Here is a 9,584-nt window from a genome sequence, read left to right as displayed (position 1 = left end):
CTAGCTACTGTCCATCCCAACTATGCCACTATCAAACCAATGCGCTAGCTACTGTCCATCCCAACTATGCTACTATCAAACCAATGCGCTAGCTACTGTCCATCCCAACTATGCTACTATCAAACCAATGCGCTAGCTACTGTCCATCCCAACTATGCTACTATCAAACCAATGCGCTAGCTACTGTCCATCCCAACTATGCTACTATCAAACCAATGTGCTAGCTACTGTCCATCCCAACTATGCTGCTATCAAACCAATGTGCTAGCTACTGTCCATCCCAACTATGCTGCTATAAAACCAATGCGCTAGCTACTGTCCATCCCAACTAGGCTACTATCAAACCAATGCGCTAGCTAATGTCCATCCCAACTATGCTAATATCAAACCAATGCACTAGCTACTGTCCACCCCAACTATGCCACTATCAAACCAATGCGCTAGCTACTGTCCATCCCAACTATGCCACTATCAAACCAATGCGACTAGCTACTGTCCATCCCAACTATGCTACTTTTAAACCAATGCGCTAGCTACTGTCCATCCCAAGTATGCTGCTATCAAACCAATGTGCTATCTACTGTCCATCCCAACTATGCTGCTATCAAACCAATGTGCTAGCTACTTACCATCCCAACTATGCTATCAAACCAATGCGCTAGCTACTGTCCATCCCAACTATGCCACTATCAAACCAATGGGCTAGCTACTGTCCATCCCAACTAGGCTACTATCAAACCAATGCGCTAGCTACTGTCCATCCATCAAACCAATGCGCTAGCTACTGTCCATCCCAACTATGCTACTATCAAACCAATGCACTAGCTACTGTCCATCCCAACTATGCCACTATCAAACCAATGTGCTAGCTACTGTCCATCCAAACTATGCTGCTATCAAACCAATGTGCTATCTACTGTCCATCCCAACTATGCTGCTATCAAACCAATGTGCTAGCTACTTACCATCCCAACTATGCTATCAAACCAATGCGCTAGCTACTGTCCATCCCAACTATGCCACTATCAAAACAATGGGCTAGCTACTGTCTATCCCAACTATGCCACTATCAAACCAATGCGCTAGCTACTGTCCATCCCAACTATGCTACTGTCAAACCAATGCGCTAGCTACTGTCCATCCCAACTATGCTACTGTCAAACTAATGCGCTAGCTACTGTCCATTGCAACTATGCTACTATCAAACCAATGCGCTAGCTACAGTCCATCCCAACTATGCTACTATCAAACCAATGCGCTAGCTACTGTCCATTCCAACTATGCTACTATCAAACCAATGCGCTAGCTACTGTCCATCCCAACTATGCTACTATCAAACCAATGCACTAGCTACTGTCCATCCCAACTATGCCACTATCAAACCAATGCGCTAGCTACTGTCCATCCCAACTATGCCACTATCAAACCAATGCGCTAGCTACAGTCCATCCCAACTATGCTACTATCAAACCAATGTGCTAGCTACTGTCCATCCCAACTATGCTACTATCAAACCAATGTGCTAGCTACTGTCCATCCCAACTAGGCTACTATCAAACCAATGCGCTAGCTACTGTCCATCCATCAAACCAATGCGCTAGCTACTGTCCATCCCAACTATGCTACTATCAAACCAATGCACTAGCTACTGTCCATCCCAACTATGCCACTATCAAACCAATGCGCTAGCTACTGTCCATCCCAACTATGCCACTATCAAACCAATGCGCTAGCTACTGTCCATCCCAACTATGCTACTATCAAACCAATGCGCTAGCTACTGTCCATCCCAACTATGCTACTATCAAACCAATGCACTAGCTACTGTCCATCCCAACTATGCCACTATCAAACCAATACGCTAGCTACTGTCCATCCCAACTATGCCACTATCAAACCAATTCGCTAGCTACAGTCCATCCCAACTATGCTACTATCAAACCAATGCGCTAGCTACTGTCCATCCCAACTATGCTACTATCAAACCAATGCGCTAGCTACTGTCCATCCCAACTATGCTACTATCAAACCAATGCGCTAGCTACTGTCCATCCCAACTATGCTACTATCAAACCAATGCACTAGCTACTGTCCATCCCAACTATGCCACTATCAAACCAATGCGCTAGCTACTGTCCATCCCAACTATGCCACTATCAAACCAATGCGCTAGCTACAGTCCATCCCAACTATGCTACTATCAAACCAATGCGCTAGCTACTGTCCATCCCAACTATGCTACTATCAAACCAATGCGCTAGCTACTGTCCATCCCAACTATGCTACTATCAAACCAATGCGCTAGCTACTGTTCATCCCAACTATGCTACTATCAAACCAATGTGCTAGCTACTGTCCATCCCAACTATGCTGCTATCAAACCAATGTGCTAGCTACTGTCCATCCCAACTATGCTGCTATCAAACCAATGCGCTAGCTACTGTCCATCCCAACTAGGCTACTATCAAACCAATGCGCTAGCTACTGTCCATCCCAACTATGCTACTATCAAACCAATGCACTAGCTACTGTCCATCCCAACTATGCCACTATCAAACCAATGCGCTAGCTACTGTCCATCCCAACTATGCCACTATCAAACCAATGCGCTAGCTACTGTCCATCCCAACTATGCTACTATCAAACCAATGCGCTAGCTACTGTCCATCCCAACTATGCTACTATCAAACCAATGCGCTAGCTACTGTCCATCCATCAAACCAATGTGCTAGCTACTGTCCATCCCAACTATGCTGCTATCAAACCAATGTGCTAGCTACTGTCCATCCCAACTATGCCACTATCAAACCAATGCACTAGCTACTGTCTATCCCAACTATGCCACTGTCAAACCAATGCGCTAGCTACTGTCCATCCCAACTATGCTACTGTCAAACCAATGCGCTAGCTACTGTCCATCCCAACTATGCTACTGTCAAACCAATGCGCTAGCTACTGTCCATTCCAACTATGCTACTATCAAACCAATGCGCTAGCTACAGTCCATCCCAACTATGCTACTATCAAACCAATGCGACTAGCTACTGTCCATCCCAACTAGGCTACTATCAAACCAATGCGCTAGCTACTGTCCATCCATCAAACCAATGCGCTAGCTACTGTCCATCCCAACTATGCTACTATCAAACCAATGCACTAGCTACTGTCCATCCCAACTATGCTACTATCAAACCAATGCGCTAGCTACTGTCCATCCCAACTATGCTACTATCAAACCAATGTGCTAGCTACTGTCCATCCCAACTATGCTGCTATCAAACCAATGTGCTATCTACTGTCCATCCCAACTATGCTGCTATCAAACCAATGTGCTAGCTACTTACCATCCCAACTATGCTATCAAACCAATGCGCTAGCTACTGTCCATCCCAACTATGCCACTATCAAACCAATGGGCTAGCTACTGTCTATCCCAAATATGCCACTATCAAACCAATGCGCTAGCTACTGTCCATCCCAACTATGCTACTGTCAAACCAATGCGCTAGCTACTGTCCATCCCAACTATGCTACTGTCAAACTAATGCGCTAGCTACTGTCCATTGCAACTATGCTACTATCAAACCAATGCGCTAGCTACAGTCCATCCCAACTATGCTACTATCAAACCAATGCGCTAGCTACTGTCCATTCCAACTATGCTACTATCAAACCAATGCGCTAGCTACAGTCCATCCCAACTATGCTACTATCAAACCAATGCGCTAGCTACTGTCCATCCCAACTATGCTACTGTCAAACCAATGCGCTAGCTACTGTCCATCCCAACTATGCTACTATCAAACCAATGCGCTAGCTACTGTCCATCCCAACTATGCTACTATCAAACCAATGCGCTAGCTACTGTCCATCCCAACTATGCTACTATCAAACCAATGCGCTAGCTACTGTCCATCCCAACTATGCTACTATCAAACCAATGCGCTAGCTACTGTCCATCCCAACTATGCTACTATCAAACCAATGTGCTAGCTACTGTCCATCCCAACTATGCTACTATCAAACCAATGTGCTAGCTACTGTCCATCCCAACTAGGCTACTATCAAACCAATGCGCTAGCTACTGTCCATCCATCAAACCAATGCGCTAGCTACTGTCCATCCCAACTATGCTACTATCAAACCAATGCACTAGCTACTGTCCATCCCAACTATGCCACTATCAAACCAATGCGCTAGCTACTGTCCATCCCAACTATGCTACTATCAAACCAATGCGCTAGCTACTGTCCATCCCAACTATGCTACTATCAAACCAATGTGCTAGCTACTGTCCATCCCAACTATGCTGCTATCAAACCAATGTGCTAGCTACTGTCCATCCCAACTATGCTGCTATCAAACCAATGCGCTAGCTACTGTCCATCCCAACTAGGCTACTATCAAACCAATGCGCTAGCTACTGTCCATCCCAACTATGCTACTATCAAACCAATGCGCTAGCTACTGTCCATCCCAACTATGCCACTATCAAACCAATGCGCTAGCTACTGTCCATCCCAACTATGCCACTATCAAACCAATGCGCTAGCTACTGTCCATCCCAACTATGCTACTATCAAACCAATGCGCTAGCTACTGTCCATCCCAACTATGCTACTATCAAACCAATGCGCTAGCTACTGTCCATCCCAACTATGCTACTATCAAACCAATGCGCTAGCTACTGTCCATCCCAACTATGCTACTATCAAACGAATGTGCTAGCTACTGTCCATCCCAACTATGCTACTATCAAACCAATGTGCTAGCTACTGTCCATCCCAACTATGCTACTATCAAACCAATGTGCTAGCTACTGTCCATCCCAACTAGGCTACTATCAAACCAATGCGCTAGCTACTGTCCATCCATCAAACCAATGCGCTAGCTACTGTCCATCCCAACTATGCTACTATCAAACCAATGCACTAGCTACTGTCCATCCCAACTATGCCACTATCAAACCAATGCGCTAGCTACTGTCCATCCCAACTATGCCACTATCAAACCAATGCGCTAGCTACTGTCCATCCCAACAATGCTACTATCAAACCAATGCGCTAGCTACTGTCCATCCCAACTATGCTACTATCAAACCAATGCACTAGCTACTGTCCATCCCAACTATGCCACTATCAAACCAATACGCTAGCTACTGTCCATCCCAACTATGCCACTATCAAACCAATTCGCTAGCTACTGTCCATCCCAACTATGCTACTATCAAACCAATGCGCTAGCTACTGTCCATCCCAACTATGCCACTATCAAACCAATGCGCTAGCTACTGTCCATCCCAACTATGCTACTATCAAACCAATGCGCTAGCTACTGTCCATCCCAACTATGCTACTATCAAACCAATGCGCTAGCTACTGTCCATCCCAACTATGCTACTATCAAACCAATGCGCTAGCTACTGTCCATCCCAACTATGCTACTATCAAACCAATGTGCTAGCTACTGTCCATCCCAACTATGCTACTATCAAACCAATGTGCTAGCTACTGTCCATCCCAACTATGCTACTATCAAACCAATGTGCTAGCTACTGTCCATCCCAACTATGCTACTATCAAACCAATGCGCTAGCTACTGTCCATCCATCAAACCAATGCGCTAGCTACTGTCCATCCCAACTATGCTACTATCAAACCAATGCACTAGCTACTGTCCATCCCAACTATGCCACTATCAAACCAATGCGCTAGCTACTGTCCATCCCAACTATGCCACTATCAAACCAATGCGCTAGCTACTGTCCATCCCAACTATGCTACTATCAAACCAATGCGCTAGCTACTGTCCATCCCAACTATGCTACTATCAAACCAATGCACTAGCTACTGTCCATCCCAACTATGCCACTATCAAACCAATACGCTAGCTACTGTCCATCCCAACTATGCCACTATCAAACCAATTCGCTAGCTACAGTCCATCCCAACTATGCTACTATCAAACCAATGCGCTAGCTACTGTCCATCCCAACTATGCTACTATCAAACCAATGCGCTAGCTACTGTCCATCCCAACTATGCTACTATCAAACCAATGCGCTAGCTACTGTCCATCCCAACTATGCTACTATCAAACCAATGCGCTAGCTACTGTCCATCCCAACTATGCTACTATCAAACCAATGCACTAGCTACTGTCCATCCCAACTATGCCACTATCAAACCAATGCGCTAGCTACTGTCCATCCCAACTATGCCACTATCAAACCAATGCGCTAGCTACAGTCCATCCCAACTATGCTACTATCAAACCAATGTGCTAGCTACTGTCCATCCCAACTATGCTACTATCAAACCAATGTGCTAGCTACTGTCCATCCCAACTAGGCTACTATCAAACCAATGCGCTAGCTACTGTCCATCCATCAAACCAATGCGCTAGCTACTGTCCATCCCAACTATGCTACTATCAAACCAATGCACTAGCTACTGTCCATCCCAACTATGCCACTATCAAACCAATGCGCTAGCTACTGTCCATCCCAACTATGCCACTATCAAACCAATGCGCTAGCTACTGTCCATCCCAACTATGCTACTATCAAACCAATGCGCTAGCTACTGTCCATCCCAACTATGCTACTATCAAACCAATGCACTAGCTACTGTCCATCCCAACTATGCCACTATCAAACCAATACGCTAGCTACTGTCCATCCCAACTATGCCACTATCAAACCAATTCGCTAGCTACAGTCCATCCCAACTATGCTACTATCAAACCAATGCGCTAGCTACTGTCCATCCCAACTATGCTACTATCAAACCAATGCGCTAGCTACTGTCCATCCCAACTATGCTACTATCAAACCAATGCGCTAGCTACTGTCCATCCCAACTATGCTACTATCAAACCAATGCGCTAGCTACTGTCCATCCCAACTATGCTACTATCAAACCAATGCACTAGCTACTGTCCATCCCAACTATGCCACTATCAAACCAATGCGCTAGCTACTGTCCATCCCAACTATGCCACTATCAAACCAATGCGCTAGCTACAGTCCATCCCAACTATGCTACTATCAAACCAATGCGCTAGCTACTGTCCATCCCAACTATGCTACTATCAAACCAATGCGCTAGCTACTGTCCATCCCAACTATGCTACTATCAAACCAATGCGCTAGCTACTGTTCATCCCAACTATGCTACTATCAAACCAATGTGCTAGCTACTGTCCATCCCAACTATGCTGCTATCAAACCAATGTGCTAGCTACTGTCCATCCCAACTATGCTGCTATCAAACCAATGCGCTAGCTACTGTCCATCCCAACTAGGCTACTATCAAACCAATGCGCTAGCTACTGTCCATCCCAACTATGCTACTATCAAACCAATGCACTAGCTACTGTCCATCCCAACTATGCCACTATCAAACCAATGCGCTAGCTACTGTCCATCCCAACTATGCCACTATCAAACCAATGCGCTAGCTACTGTCCATCCCAACTATGCTACTATCAAACCAATGCGCTAGCTACTGTCCATCCCAACTATGCTACTATCAAACCAATGCGCTAGCTACTGTCCATCCATCAAACCAATGTGCTAGCTACTGTCCATCCCAACTATGCTGCTATCAAACCAATGTGCTAGCTACTGTCCATCCCAACTATGCCACTATCAAACCAATGCACTAGCTACTGTCTATCCCAACTATGCCACTGTCAAACCAATGCGCTAGCTACTGTCCATCCCAACTATGCTACTGTCAAACCAATGCGCTAGCTACTGTCCATCCCAACTATGCTACTGTCAAACCAATGCGCTAGCTACTGTCCATTCCAACTATGCTACTATCAAACCAATGCGCTAGCTACAGTCCATCCCAACTATGCTACTATCAAACCAATGCGACTAGCTACTGTCCATCCCAACTAGGCTACTATCAAACCAATGCGCTAGCTACTGTCCATCCATCAAACCAATGCGCTAGCTACTGTCCATCCCAACTATGCTACTATCAAACCAATGCACTAGCTACTGTCCATCCCAACTATGCTACTATCAAACCAATGCGCTAGCTACTGTCCATCCCAACTATGCTACTATCAAACCAATGTGCTAGCTACTGTCCATCCCAACTATGCTGCTATCAAACCAATGTGCTATCTACTGTCCATCCCAACTATGCTGCTATCAAACCAATGTGCTAGCTACTTACCATCCCAACTATGCTATCAAACCAATGCGCTAGCTACTGTCCATCCCAACTATGCCACTATCAAACCAATGGGCTAGCTACTGTCTATCCCAAATATGCCACTATCAAACCAATGCGCTAGCTACTGTCCATCCCAACTATGCTACTGTCAAACCAATGCGCTAGCTACTGTCCATCCCAACTATGCTACTGTCAAACTAATGCGCTAGCTACTGTCCATTGCAACTATGCTACTATCAAACCAATGCGCTAGCTACAGTCCATCCCAACTATGCTACTATCAAACCAATGCGCTAGCTACTGTCCATTCCAACTATGCTACTATCAAACCAATGCGCTAGCTACAGTCCATCCCAACTATGCTACTATCAAACCAATGCGCTAGCTACTGTCCATCCCAACTATGCTACTGTCAAACCAATGCGCTAGCTACTGTCCATCCCAACTATGCTACTATCAAACCAATGCGCTAGCTACTGTCCATCCCAACTATGCTACTATCAAACCAATGCGCTAGCTACTGTCCATCCCAACTATGCTACTATCAAACCAATGCGCTAGCTACTGTCCATCCCAACTATGCTACTATCAAACCAATGCGCTAGCTACTGTCCATCCCAACTATGCTACTATCAAACCAATGTGCTAGCTACTGTCCATCCCAACTATGCTACTATCAAACCAATGTGCTAGCTACTGTCCATCCCAACTAGGCTACTATCAAACCAATGCGCTAGCTACTGTCCATCCATCAAACCAATGCGCTAGCTACTGTCCATCCCAACTATGCTTCTATCAAACCAATGCACTAGCTACTGTCCATCCCAACTATGCCACTATCAAACCAATGCGCTAGCTACTGTCCATCCCAACTATGCTACTATCAAACCAATGCGCTAGCTACTGTCCATCCCAACTATGCTACTATCAAACCAATGTGCTAGCTACTGTCCATCCCAACTATGCTGCTATCAAACCAATGTGCTAGCTACTGTCCATCCCAACTATGCTGCTATCAAACCAATGCGCTAGCTACTGTCCATCCCAACTAGGCTACTATCAAACCAATGCGCTAGCTACTGTCCATCCCAACTATGCTACTATCAAACCAATGCACTAGCTACTGTCCATCCCAACTATGCCACTATCAAACCAATGCGCTAGCTACTGTCCATCCCAACTATGCCACTATCAAACCAATGCGCTAGCTACTGTCCATCCCAACTATGCTACTATCAAACCAATGCGCTAGCTACTGTCCATCCCAACTATGCTACTATCAAACCAATGCGCTAGCTACTGTCCATCCCAACTATGCTACTATCAAACCAATGCGCTAGCTACTGTCCATCCCAACTATGCTACTATCAAACCAATGCGCTAGCTACTGTC

Source organism: Borostomias antarcticus, assembly GCF_949987555.1.
Source record: "Borostomias antarcticus genome assembly, contig: scaffold_43, whole genome shotgun sequence".
NCBI classification, from domain to species: Eukaryota; Metazoa; Chordata; class Actinopteri; order Stomiiformes; family Stomiidae; genus Borostomias; species Borostomias antarcticus.
This window is presented reverse-complemented; position numbering follows the sequence as displayed.